Below are 13,819 nucleotides of genomic sequence, written 5' to 3' on the forward strand. Positions count from 1 at the left end.
CCCGATAAGCCAAATTAATTAACTAATATCTAGGTTTTTTTTTAAATAGTCCTATTACCAAAATTTTAAATGTTTGCTTTTTGGGTGTTTTTAAAACCACCTCGAGGCAAAGATATTGAAAAACACCCAAAAAACAAACATTTTTTAATTTTGTTCATAGAACCTTTGAAAAAAAAAAAGCTCCAGACAAATGCCGAATACAAATTTTAATGTTTTAAAATTCTTATCATTTACTAAATATTCAACTTGTCATCTATTTCTACAACCAAATCTGAATTTGCAAAATACAATTTGTTTTTTTTTCAATTTCGGGAATTCCCGGGACAAATTATTAAAAATTCCGGGATTCGGGAATTCCCGGTTTTGGAAAAATCCCGGGAATTCCCGGGATTTTATAGATTTGAATTCTCACTTATATAACCACATCTAGTCGTGAAATAGTACACAGAAAAAAAATCATAGTAATATTGCAAATGTGTAATTTTACCTCTGAAAATGTGTAATTTTACCACTTTTCTGTTGTAATGTCGCTTTTTCAGTCTTAATTGAGGTAAAATTACATCATAGAAGAGGTAATATTCAGACCTTCCAAAATTACACCTTCCAAATTTACACAATTTTTTACTGTGTAGTTTATGCAACAAGTTGCAAAAAGAAGATTTGTTCAGCACGAGTTGTACATTTATCCAACGAGGTTAACCGAGTTGGAAAAATACGACGAGTGCTGAAAAAATCAAGTTATGCAAAAAGCTGCTTACAACATTCTTTTGCATTTCCGAAAAACGCTTCTTTAATGGAATTTTATGTCAAACATTCATGTGTTTAGTAAATTCATCGTTCAAAACAAAAAAATATTGGAAATTGTTACTTTTCGATACTAGTATTGAAAATTTCAACTTTTCAGCACCCATTTCAGTGCTGAAAAATTCTACTTTATGTTATTGAAAGGTATTAATTTTCCATTCTGTTATTTTTGGTAGGGAAAAGTAGGCCGTTTCGTTTCTCCAGAAGGACCCGAAAAGTTGACAGTTTCATAGTGGATTTGCAAAAAGTACTATAAAATTCACTTAAGTTACGATATTTCCGGACAGTGATGCCAAATCATCAATCTTTACGATTTATCGAAAAGGTTCTTCAAAAACATAGGTTTGTTATACAGACAGGTGTTTCCGGAAATAATTTAAATCTGCAAAATTTCGGAAAGGAAAAAGTTATTTTTTGTAATTTACATTAATATTCAGAGCAATTCTCAGTGTTGCCAGACTTTCAATATGTTCTTTCCTTTTGAAAGTATTTTTTAAAATAAAAATAGATTAGTTAGTGGAAATTTCCATCCCAATTAAGAGGGAAGCTCCAAGTTTAAAAAACATTCCGTACCAACAACAACAAAACACATTTCGTAATAGTATTGCCGAGATGAGCTCACAGTAGAAAACCACGTTTTCCGGTTTCACGTTCCTGGATTGAAGGTAAACAATTTCAACAGAAGATTGAAGTATTTTTGTATATTTTTAACTAATAATTTCATAACCAACCTTGAGAAAGGATCACGTGAAACAAATTTGCTGTTTTTTTTTGTTGGGTAAAAATCATGGTTGTCCAGCAAAACAAATGAATCTCGATATAACTTTGCTATTTTTATAACACACTTTATCAGAAATTCCTGATATCAATCTCGCAACCATATGTCAGAATTGTTTACACTGGGAAAACGCAAACAATAACAACAAACAATACATTTTTGAAGAGCCCCCCACCACTCTGATTGCGGCATCCAATCGATGGTCGGCAAAAATCAAACGAACCAATTTCTACCCATCTTTTTTTCCTGATCATTACGTCACAACTCACACTAGCTTTTTTTTCCCCCTACGCAAATCGAGAGTGTGTTTGGGTAGGTCCCGTCGTCGCCGACAATCAATAAAAGTTGGCGCTCGCACTCACACCGTGATAGAACAACCCCTTCCCCCTTATCTTACAAGACGCATTGAGGTGGTAGGTTGTAAAATTGTGAAGAGGGGAAAAAACGGGGAGAGGGGGTCCACTCAATTGAAGGCTACTGAAAAGGGTTTTGTGCCGGCCGCACATCGGGAAGCCGTTTGTTAAACATACAAACACACACATGGATGTAGTCACAGCTCGTATGCGGCTAACAATGGTTACACGTGATTTTGGTGTGGAGTAACCCTTGACTGTCTAATAAAATAGATTTTTTTTGTAACATTATTGAGAATGTGTATGAAATTTTCTTTGTTCAAAAAGGTAATCACAAAATTGCAAAACAACAATGAGTTGAATATCATGTTTTATAATGGAAAATTGAGGAATTTCACAAGATTTAAATTTAAATAAATTGTTATGTTAGAAATTTTTAAGCACAATGCAATGAAAATCTAGTCACAATGCTTCTTTTTTAATCAAATTGTAATAAAATTTCAAGCATTATATGTATTTTTCAAAGTTTAAAATCGATTATTTATACAAAGAATAAAAAACAAATCTTATTTAGAAAATTCATGGGTCATATTTTTTGCCATGAATTATGGAAAGAGATTTTTATAATTTTTCTAAGACCAAAAACTACTCAAATCAGTCCAGTTCGCGAAATAAAGTGAAAATAGTAAATTCCGAAAAATGGTGCAGTTTTTGAAGCTTTGAAGTGTCTTTGAAAGAGTTTTCGCAAAAGGAAAAGGCATTTTATTTGCTGGGTTGAAAATAAGTGTGGTTCAAGATTAAGGTGTTTCAGAAAATCGAACTTTTCAAGAATGTTTGATTCTTCTCGATTATTTTATTTCTAGATAGCTGTGGGCATGCCAATCCAAGCAACTTTGTCGTATACACCAAAATTTTAGCTCGAAAGCTACGCCTTCTACGACTCTTTTTTATCGAAAGTTTAGTAGTTTTAGAAAAAAGTGCTACTAAGAGCACTTTTAGAACTCTAAAAAACACACGTTTTCGTTTTCAAAAAATGTTTATGAACAAATTTATCAAAAGTTACAAACATTTAAGGTAAAAAAAAGGACAATGCAGAAATTCAAATATTTAAAAAAGAGCACTTTTTTAATGTCAAATTTTCAAGGTAAACGAGAAAAGAACAACTTTGTTTTTCATGTAATTTTGCCCGCTGAATCTAAAAGCCCTTCGAATGTTAAGCATAGTTCATTCCTATTTTTTTAATGTAACCCAGACGTTTTTTTGTTTACATCAGGAGACCAAACGAATAATTATTTTCCACTTTAAAAAAACATTTACCATAATTTTTTACTGTTAAACTGGTTTTTAAAACGTTTTTTTTTTTCAATTTTGATCAAATTGCATATTAAAAAAATAAATGTTTCAGATCAGAAAAACACGCAAACTTTAATATTATTTTCATTAAATAATTATAATTGTTGCAAATTTATGCCAGAAGCATAACTATTATCATGCCTTACGCATTATTTTGATACCATTTTTGGTTGAAAATTTAAAAAAGGCCTGAACATGTTTTTATTTGTGTTATTGTGAACCCCCTAATTTACCTGGTTAGAGAGATAAAAACTTAAAAAAATCTGTTAAGGCCTTAATTGAAAAAAATCGAGAAATTTTAACAAACAACCCAATTAAAGACTAGGTGCAGTTTTTATAATTTATGTAAAGAAATGTTTTTTTTCTTCAGAATGATTTTAATGTTATTAGATTTTGATTTTTTTATAATCTCACAGGATTTTTTTTTAAATATAAATATTGTTACAGTTATAAAAACATGATCAGATGATTGAATGAAAAATCTAAAATGATTAAAAAATAATTTTCTAGCGTAACTTCGTTCAAATTGGATAATTTTTCGACATTTCGAAGTTTTTGGCAACCTAGGTCTCAGAATTGGTAACTGACATAAAACTTGATGGATTTAAAAAAAAAATCTTTTGCTTTTCGGATTTTTTTTTGTTTCGGTATTTTGAAATAGTGTTAAAATATTAGTATATTAGTTCAACTTTTCAGCACCCATTTCTCATGGTATTGAAAGGTGTTAATTTTCCATTCAGTTATTTTTTGTAAGGAAAAGTAGGCCGTTTCGTTTCTCCAGAAGGACAGGAAAAGTTGACAGTTTCACAGCGGAGTTGCAAAATAGTAGTTTATGCAACAAGTTGCAAAAAGAGGATTTTTTCAGCACGAGTCGTACATTTATCCAACGAGGTTCACCGAGTTGGATAAATACGACGAGTGCTGAAAAAATCAAGTTTTGCAACGAGTTCCATACAACATTTTTTGCAATTTCGAAAAACACCCATTGAGTGAAATTTTAAGTCGAATTTTCATGTATTTTGTAAATAAATCGTTTAAATCAAAAAAATGTTGAAAAGTGTTACTTTTCGAAACCAGTGCTGAAAAGTTCAACTTTTCAGCACCCATTTCAGTGCTAAAAAGTAGAACTTTTCAGCATTTATTTTGAAAAGTGTTGCTATTCGATTCTGTTATTTTTGGTACAGAAAAGTAGGCTATTTCGTCGTTCAAGAATGACAGGAAAAGTAAGTAGTTTCACGACGGAATTGCAAAAAGAAACTTTTGGATAATTTTATACAGAAATTTTGATTTGTTGCTGTTGTAAAATTTGTAAGTGTGTTGAAAAATATTTTAAACATTTGGTTTGAAATTCATGATTTTGATCTTCCCTCTCTTTGAATATAATGTGAGCCGAGAAACAAATACTTTTATAAAATGTATAATAACCTTGTTGAAACGTTCATGCGAAACATTGATGATTGTTTTGTTTCACTTCATTAAGAAAAAACAAAACAATATATTAAGCCATAATTTCGATACCACTTAAAAAATTTGTTACCGTTTTTTGTATGAAACAAAAAATTTGTAATTTGCGTAACCTTTAGATTTTTAAAGGTAAAAACAAATTTCAAAAATACGAGCAGTTTGAAGTTTCAGCTAAAACTTAATATTTAAACATAAGGAATTTATCAACGAAATGTGTTTGTTAACAAATGTAATCGAGACATTAGATTTTTTTTTTCGAGTTCTTCAGTCTAATCAGTTTTTGGAGATTTCCGCATGACAGATACTTTTTTTTTAATTTCTGGAAACAACTTTTGAGATAAATTTAATACTGTTTTAATGTTGTTAACTCTTTACTATTGCTTTGCAAAATATTTAATTATGAAAAATCTTAAATTGTTTGAAAAAATATTTGTTCCCCTGCACACTCAAAGGTTAATTCCATTTCAATTACATGTAAAACCACACAAGTGAAGGAGACGCACGATAGTTTAGCACAAACTGAGTACTCATAAAACTTATTGCGACTCGCAGCAAACATCGCATCTTCTCTCTTTTTCGCTCTCACTCTCTCAATCCGATTCCGTCATCCTATTGCTCTCCCTCTCCCACACACACCCACACTGCAACTAGCAGAATTGCACTCCGCACGGCGGCGTGGAAATGATTTTCCTCCATAAACCCACACACCAACTCTCACACACACAATCACACTCTCTCAAAGAGTGAGGAAACTGCAGTTTTGTGGGTGGGCACGAGTGGGTTGCGGACGCGTCTGCTCCAGTAACCTTGAAAATTTTTGCGCACCCCACCAAAAAATCGGACTCCTTTTTGCGTAACAAAGCCACTTACGGGGTGAGATATCCGGTTTGATTCCAACTTTGGGTGAAAATTGCACGCTGGCGACTCCGCCGCCGGAAATAGCTCACTCTCACTCTCGATCCCCAACCGGATCCGGTTCTAACCGGGTTGCGGGAGGGAGGTCGAACGGGGGGGAGGTGACCACCTTTGGTCACTTTCACTACCGAATTAGTTACAGCACGACTCGGGATGGGAAAAAATATCCCTAAAAATAGCTCACTCCCGAACAAAACTGGGTAGAGAAAGGGATGTGGGATCCCTTAACTATTTTTTTCGCCACTCTCGCTCTTGACGTCCGTCGTCGTTGGCTATAAATGGTCCATTGAGGAAAATTTCATCCCCCTTCCGGCTCTGGGTAGGTTCATCGCGAAATCACACACTCCCCCACACAAACTTTGGACTCTTCAAATTTTCCTTTAAAAAAACTAAAACTAACGCTCTAGTACACGCTCATTGAGAAATGCCCGGAAAAATTCGAAACCGGCCGAGGACGATAGCTGTGTTTCACGGTCGCGATCTTGCTCGAAACTGCACATGCACTCGAGTTTCCCTAGCAGTCCCATGTGCACCCCGCCGGGAAAATATTACACAATTTTTCACGACCACTACCACCCCGAAAAACACTAACAGGCTAGTTTTAGTGTAGTGCGGCTTGCGCTATTGTGGTAGTAGCTCTCGTACAACGCCAAAGTTCAAGGGAGCGGGGTCTGGGAGATCTTCCCGGTTGACACTCGCACACACAGTTTGACGTTGGACTACGTAGAAACTCTCCTTCTTCAACAAACGTCTTCAAAAGAAAAGGAACAAGTTTCACTTTTATTTCCGAAGAACTGCAGTGTCGGACCAACTAGTCGCTGCTACTACCTCAGGGATAGTCACTGGGGCTGACCTATTTAGAAAATGCTCCAACGAGGGGAGAGAGAGTCCAGACTGCTGCTGCAGTGTAGGGAGAGAGCGAGTAGTGCAATTGCACAGTTTTGCAAACAAAACCGAGTGCAAATATACGACTAGTATATATAAAACTAGTGTAAACTAGCTGGGCACGGCACTGATAAGAGGGAAAAACGAATCAGTCGCGCGCGCTGCTCTCAGTCGTGGTTGAGGGTTCAGAAGGGGGGGGGGATGTTCTGGAACAGGTGGTGAGGGGTTGGGATAGCATACTTGGGGGAATTATTCTGGATGACAGAAACGGTGCAGGTTGAGGAAGATTTAATTGAAAATTATTCATTGGAAACCTGAACTCATTTGTCACAAAAACTTAAGAAGCTCAAAAAATATTATTTTATTTGGGTCATTCCAGGTCAACTGGGTACACTTTTGGACTCGACCTTCACCGATTTGGACCAAACTTGGAGAGAACATTCATCTATCGATAGTTAACCATCCCTCTATTTTTGGCACCACCCTCTTTTTTGACGATTTTCTAAAAAACTTTTTTAACTTTGCAACTACTTCAGTTTTGACCAATTCCTTATATTTTTAATTGTTTTATTTTATCACCATCGTGTTCCCCGGACTATTTTACATAATAAGCCATGTAAACCTCAAACTAAAATGAACTATTGGCGAGATACAGCGATTTTACTGAAAAAGGTTTGATTTTGCGCAGCACTCTGTCCTATGACCGAGCCACGTAGCCTAGTGGTAACGCTCCCGCCTAGTAAGCGGTAGATCGGGGTTTAAATCCCGGCTCGGTCCAACACAACTGGTGATCTTTTCCCTTCTGGAATCGATTGCTTAGTAAAGGGAAGGTAGTGTATCGTCACAAACTGGACCTTATCACGACACCTTAGGGAGGCAACCTATGGAATGTTAACATTAACCTTAACATGTTAACATTGAGTTGAGAATGAAATTGCCACTGAATCCGCTTTGTAAATGACGGCCCCGATACTCTTCAAGGGTGTTCCCCTCAGGAACTGGGAAAGATTTACTTACTTTTTACTTCTGTCCTATGAATTCAAATCCGAGATAAGTTTCTCACATACCGAACTATGCGGGATTCATCCCTTTTTGTTAAAACACCATGTATTTTCGAGTGCTACGCAAAATCAAACTTTTTCCAGTAAAATCGCTGTTTCTCGCCAATAGTTCATTTTAGTTTGAGGTTTACATTGATTATCATGTAAAATTGTCCGGGGAACACGATGGTGATAAAATAAAACAAATAAAAATATAAGGAATTGGTCAAAACTAGATTTTAATACTTAAATATGTTAAAATATAATATTGGGGGGCATTTAAGGGTTGACATTTTATTTTTATCGAATTCCTTGGACAATTTTCTATAAAATGCAACCTGTAGAAAGCCTTTTGCTCAAATAGTTGCAAAGTTATGATTAAAAGAAAAAAAAATGTTTTTAGAAAATCGTCAAAAAAAGAGGGCGGTGCCAAAAATAGAGGGATGGTCGAATCAACACCAATCTTGGGATTGCTGTTAACTATCGATAGATGAACGTTGGATGAAAGTTCTCTCCAAGTTTGGACCAAATTGGTGAAGGTCGAGTCCAAAAGTGTACCAGTTGACCTAGAATGACCCATTTGTGGTTTATTTAAGCTATTTAAATTCTGGTAAAAGTTACCTTATTTAAAAGAAATTTTATTTCAAACTCAAAAGATTCGTTTCTGGAGAAATTTTAAATGTTTTTTAACGTTGTTTGTAATACATATATAGACTTATTGATAAATTTGATATGATAATGTAGTTTTTATCATCAACGATCATTAGGAGATTTCCTTTCTCACCTTTTAAATGATTTGTAGATTTTTAAAATCAATTCCAAAGTTATGTTTTTTGGGTTTCTGCGGAAAGAATTTTAAAAGTTATGGAATAAAAAAATCTTAATTGTTGAAAGCTAAACATGAACGAATATTTTTTCTGAAGAAATTTTTTTCATCAAATATGGTACTTTTGAGGTTGAAATGACCCTTATTGAAAATCCACAAAGCCCACTGAAATTTTCATTTTAAGGTTTTGTCTCCCCTTTTCATAATTTTCACAAAAAATAAAGAGGCAAAACAATTACGGCTAAAAATTGTAGAAAAAAGGTTGCAAAAACGATTCTGCAAACTTTAGATAACAAAATAAAACTAAAATTTTTGCATGTTTGATCAAATGAAACACAAAAAATGATTTGTTGAAACAACATAGATATTTCATAAATTCATGGAAATTTTGTAAATTTTTAACTGAAACATATCTTTAATAATGTATCAAGCATTTTGTGATACTTTTTGTTTTCAAATTATGAAAATTTCGAAAAAAAAACCAATTTAACAACTCCCCTCTTCCTAAATCTCAACCTGAGACGAAGGACACAACTTTCATTTAAAATTTGTACTAGTCTTATTTTTTTCTCTCGGTATGAAATAACTGGTGAATGAAAACTTATTAAAGTGTAACAGTTTTAAATTTGAAAACCATCATAATGCCAATTTTATCAACAAAAAATTATCTGACGTGAAATCTTTTTATTATAAATAATAAATTACCAATTATAAACAGGCATTGACATTTTTGTTTTCAAGAAGAAATGTGTTATTTAAAGTTTGAAAAAACAATAAAGTCTTGAATATTATGCTTATAAGAATTGTTTAAAAAATCTATTTGGCTTCATTTTCAATTGAGAGAAAAATTAATACATTTTTAACCATTTAATATTAGTATTAATAAGTTAAAAATTTATTTCATAAAGATATAATCTAAACTTTCTTAAAACTATGATGTAAAATTTTTATTATAACCAAAATTACATATATTAAATAGTAAAATATGTATTTATTGTATGAAATCAATTTAAGGTATCTTGACCAAATTTTAAAGGTAAAGAAAAACTAATTCTTGTTGAAACACAAATTTATTTCCCTAGAAATTGTTACATAAGAATTTTGTTTACACAACATCACAACTCAATATTGAATTTATATTTGAAATTATTTGAAAAAAAAATGAATGCATATTTGCGCAAAAATATATTTTTTAAGTTATGATTTTTTTCAAACATCAAAGTAAAAATAAATAAATTTTTGTTTGCTTAAGTCTCTCATATTTTTCAGGAAAAAGAGGAGGTGATTAAAATTAAAAATAAATCACTTTAAAAAAATATTTTGTGAGGTCCATATGTTAAAAAAAAAACCAGTTAAATAAAATATATTATTTTAATTTGATTGAGGATTGTCCTTATGTCATTTTTTCTTTATTTTTTTGATTTTTGTAAAAAAAATAAATGAATTAATAACTGAAAAATACAATTTTTGTTTTAAAAGAATGCAAAATCACTAAAACATTACAAAAAATAGTTTTTAAGGAGAATTGCGTTCAAAAATAATCAAAATGAAAAATGCTTCTCAGGAATTACTTAAATTGAAAATATTTTTTTTTAATTTTTTTTATGAAGATTTGATGCACATTTTAAAGCTAACAAGCGAACAATAGAAATATCAGAATAATCATTTCATCATCTCTAGACTGGCATCGATTTATAAAAAATAGCAAAAAATATATAGCAATAGCAACCAATTAATAATCTTCCAAAAGCATTGAGAATAAAACATCTTTGTTTTGTTGTAAATTTTTGGGTTGGATGTTAGATTTGTTTATTTTTTTATGAAAAGAGATAGCAGAATAACTATCAGAAACAGTTAAATGAAAATTAATAAAAAATGTGTGTTTATTTTTACCATGTCTAAATAAATATTGATAACAAATATTTTTATTGTGCAGCTCTTTATGCATACTAATTTAGATTATTTTCTAACTTGAAAATCTTTTTTAACGAAAACAAACGTCAAAAATAGTTGTTGGATGTAATTGTTTTTAAATATCATTGAATTTTATTTTGTTTGTTTTTTATTTATCATTTAAAAAAATCAATTTAATGCAACCGTGCATTTAAAAATATTCTGAACGTTTTCAATCTTTTGATAGTTGATGTAAATATTCAAATAAAGTTGTTGTTTAAGATCCCGATAGAACCCTTATCTGGACTTTTATAGCCTTGACACACTTTTGTGATGAGTACATATATAATACTAGAGTAACTAAGTAAATGTTTGACCAGACATGAGAAATAAAACAGTGAATTGATTTTAAATAAATTTCTGCAAAAAAATATGATGACGTTTTTTTTTAAAAAAAAACTTCATCATCCCGGTACGAGAATCGAACTCACGACCTCTGGATTTGAAAACCCAGCACGCCGCTAGTCGAAACCCATCCCCTACCGGTCAGCATTCCCAGTGAGTAGAATTACTCTTTGAAGGGATCTGACTTTGCCGAGCCAGACAGGAATCGAACCCATCACCTTCCGCTTACAAGGCGAAACCCGTAACCTCACGGCCACGGAAGCTCGGCAACGACGTTAATATTCAGAGAGGGTTGTTTACTTTAAAATTGTTATATTATTCATGAACAGTTATTTAATAATACATGAAATCACATGAAAATTATCAGCTGCATTTTGATTTCATGGTATCCAGCCTTGAAACCCAATTTGGTTGGAAAAAAAAAACTCAGCCCGATAATTTCTCAAGAGACAACCATGCGTCTCCATCAAAGTTCATCTCAAACTATATGGATCACTCTCCACGATTCGATCACTCACGTGATCCCCGCTAACACGTTGACGCAAGTCCAATTGACAACGGTGCCAAAGCTTCCCTTTGCTCGCGACGTGTGCCATTAGGGTGGGTCAGAAAAACAAAAAGTTGAGCTAGATCGGATAGGCGGGCAGAAAACCAAAGTTTAACACCCACAGAAGCTCTCCTGAAAATTTCAGCCAAATCGGTTAAGAATTCGAGGTGCCCATTCGATTTAAAATTTGTATTGGATTTTGGACCCGTTAGTATGGGAAAACGGCACTTTTTACATTTTATTCCCCTAAAAATCCAAAATTGAAGCAAATTAAATTCTGTGCGAGGTACTTATAGATTTTTATATGGGGTACAACTTTGTAGAACATCGCGAAGCGATCTGAGCAGATCTGGCTTAGTTATAAGTGGTTTAAGCTAAGTTGATTTTCCAGGGTCTTATCTCGAACCAAAGTATAGTCTTTTTATCTAGACGGTCACTATGATCAGGCAAAATAAACTGTCTGACAGATGACAAACTTGTTTTCATTTGTTGGCGGAACTTTATGAATTCGAGTGGAAGTTGAGGTGAGTGTCGAAGCTTTTCCAAAGTAGTTCTGTACATTTGGACCATCAGTTCTATCTTTCTTTTCTTTTTAGACATTGTTGCCTCCGAGCTCACGGGAACAGAACCACTATTAGACAGAGTGCCAATTTTAGAGCGGGTTGGCAGAGATTAGCCAAGACGGACGGTTTGCAAATGCCGGTGGGGAGCAAACAGAACATGCATCAAAACACAGATTTGAAAATAAACTTCCCCCCAAATTGATCCCGAATACCACATCTGTTGCTATCAAATTTCATCACTCGGGGTCCATTCATAAGAAATCTCCCTCTTTTCAGAAAGGCATCAAATCAAATTACAATAATCGCTACTCTGAACTACCCAAACAGTCGTTGATTAGAGATAACCAACCTGCGCACGTGTGCCCTTCCCCAAAAACAAAAACCTTGGGACCATCTCCAGATTAGTCAAAATGATACGCAGAAATTGATCGAAGGGATCGGGATCGAGATGACCCTGGTTGGGAGTTATGTTTCAATATTTTGTATGATCAATAGAAATAAAATTTCAAAAACGTTTTTTTATAGATTTTTTTTGGCAAAAGCACTTGAAATGTTTAATCTAGTTGGAACAGCAGAACCTTTTTTACGTGGAGGCGTTACGCTTTGAACTTTATTTATCTAGTTTAGATTATGTTTCTTTTTGATAGTATTTGGTTTATCCTTCTACCTCTCACCATTACCTTTTGTCTTTTAATTTTTTTTGTCACATTTTTTCAGTCAGATTTTTTCACATAATGCAATAGTAAGATACCAGAAAATGCGTAGAGCAATATTCTGCGGAAGTTAAACCCCTAAAAAAAATATTTAAACTAATTTAAAAGTCAAAAGTCCAATCATAAATTTATAAATAAATAAACTTCCCTAAAAACATATTTTTATCGAATGTTTCGGTCAAAGCGATAGGTTGAATTTCAGAGGACTAAAGCTGCATATATCTATGTGAAAGTAGACTCCAGCCTGAAATAAAACTAATGTTTTTTACTGCTTGATTTGTTTTTATTTTCAGTTTTATTTTAAGGCATACAATTAGTGTATTCACAAAACATCTTGAAAAATCCGGACTGCACAAAGTTCCATAAAGGTCTCGTTCCCTGAGTAAGCTTCTTCGACATTGGCCACGGTTAGAATCAGGTTCGGGTTTGGATTGATCATGACCAAATATTGACCATTCCGTTGAAAATCACGAACGAAAAAAACGAAACTATTGGCACTACGCCCCCCGGGGCATGGCCTTCCTCTAACGTGGGATTTCTGCTCCAGCGCCTCTGACGAGACAGGAGAAACCGGGACCGACGTTTTACTTCACCATCCGATAGAAGCTCAGTGGATAAGGCGGGAATCGAACCCGCGTCTCATAGCATCATCGGGATCGGCAGCCGAAGCCGCTACCCCTGCGCCACGAGACCCAAATCACCTAGTCACGAAATTCCACTAATTGCGTTCCAGTAAACGGCCAGAATTTGAGGCCACAAGGATCCCTTCGATTAATTTCTGCGTATCATTTTGACTAATCTGGAGATGGCTTGTTCTGTTTGCTCCCCACCGGCATTTGCAAACCGTCCGTCTTGGCTAATCTCTGCCAACCCGCTCTAAAATTGGCACTCTGTCTAATAGTAGTTCTGTTCCCGTGAGCTCGGAGGCAACAATGTCTAAAAAGAAAAGAAAGATAGAACTGATGGTCCAAATGTACAGAACTACTTTTAAAAAGCTTCGACACTCACCTCAACTTCCACTCGAATTCATAAAGTTCCGCCAACAAATGAAAACAAGTTTGTCATCTGTCAGACAGTTTATTTTGCCTGATCATAGTGGCCGTCTAGATAAAAAGACTATACTTTGGTTCGAGATAAGACCCTGGAAAATCAACTTAGCTTAAACCACTTATAACTAAGCCAGATCTGCTCAGATCGCTTCGCGATGTTCTACAAAGTTGTTCCCCATATAAAAATCTATAAGTACCTCGCACAGAATTTAATTTGCTTCAATTTTGGAT

The 13,819-nt window shown here is 33.8% G+C and overlaps 1 protein-coding gene and 1 long non-coding RNA gene across 6 annotated transcripts in view; one reads left to right on the top strand and one right to left on the bottom strand.

The window, feature by feature from the left end:
- The window catches only part of LOC120413444 (uncharacterized), a 99,765-nt gene that overhangs the window by 29,040 nt on the left and 56,906 nt on the right, over positions 1 to 13,819 (bottom strand). The window contains exon 1 of one of the 4 annotated variants that reach the window (XM_039574273.2): positions 5,623 to 6,458. The exons of the other annotated variants lie outside the window; for them this stretch is intronic. The gene's annotated coding sequence lies outside the window, so the exon portion shown is untranslated. Of the gene's footprint in view, positions 1 to 5,622; positions 6,459 to 13,819 lie in introns of those variants that run through there. 4 annotated transcript variants of the gene reach the window in all.
- LOC120413445 (uncharacterized) lies at positions 11,685 to 12,437 on the top strand. Of its 2 annotated transcripts, none has more exons than XR_008212399.1 (3): positions 11,685 to 11,787; positions 11,860 to 12,045; positions 12,103 to 12,437. It is a non-coding gene; the product is annotated as an uncharacterized LOC120413445 (long non-coding RNA). The 2 variants fall into 2 exon arrangements; XR_005604946.2 differs by having other exon boundaries at positions 12,107 to 12,437.

The sequence above is a fragment of the Culex pipiens genome, chromosome 3, assembly GCF_016801865.2.
Source record: "Culex pipiens pallens isolate TS chromosome 3, TS_CPP_V2, whole genome shotgun sequence".
Lineage (NCBI taxonomy): Eukaryota > Metazoa > Arthropoda > Insecta > Diptera > Culicidae > Culex > Culex pipiens.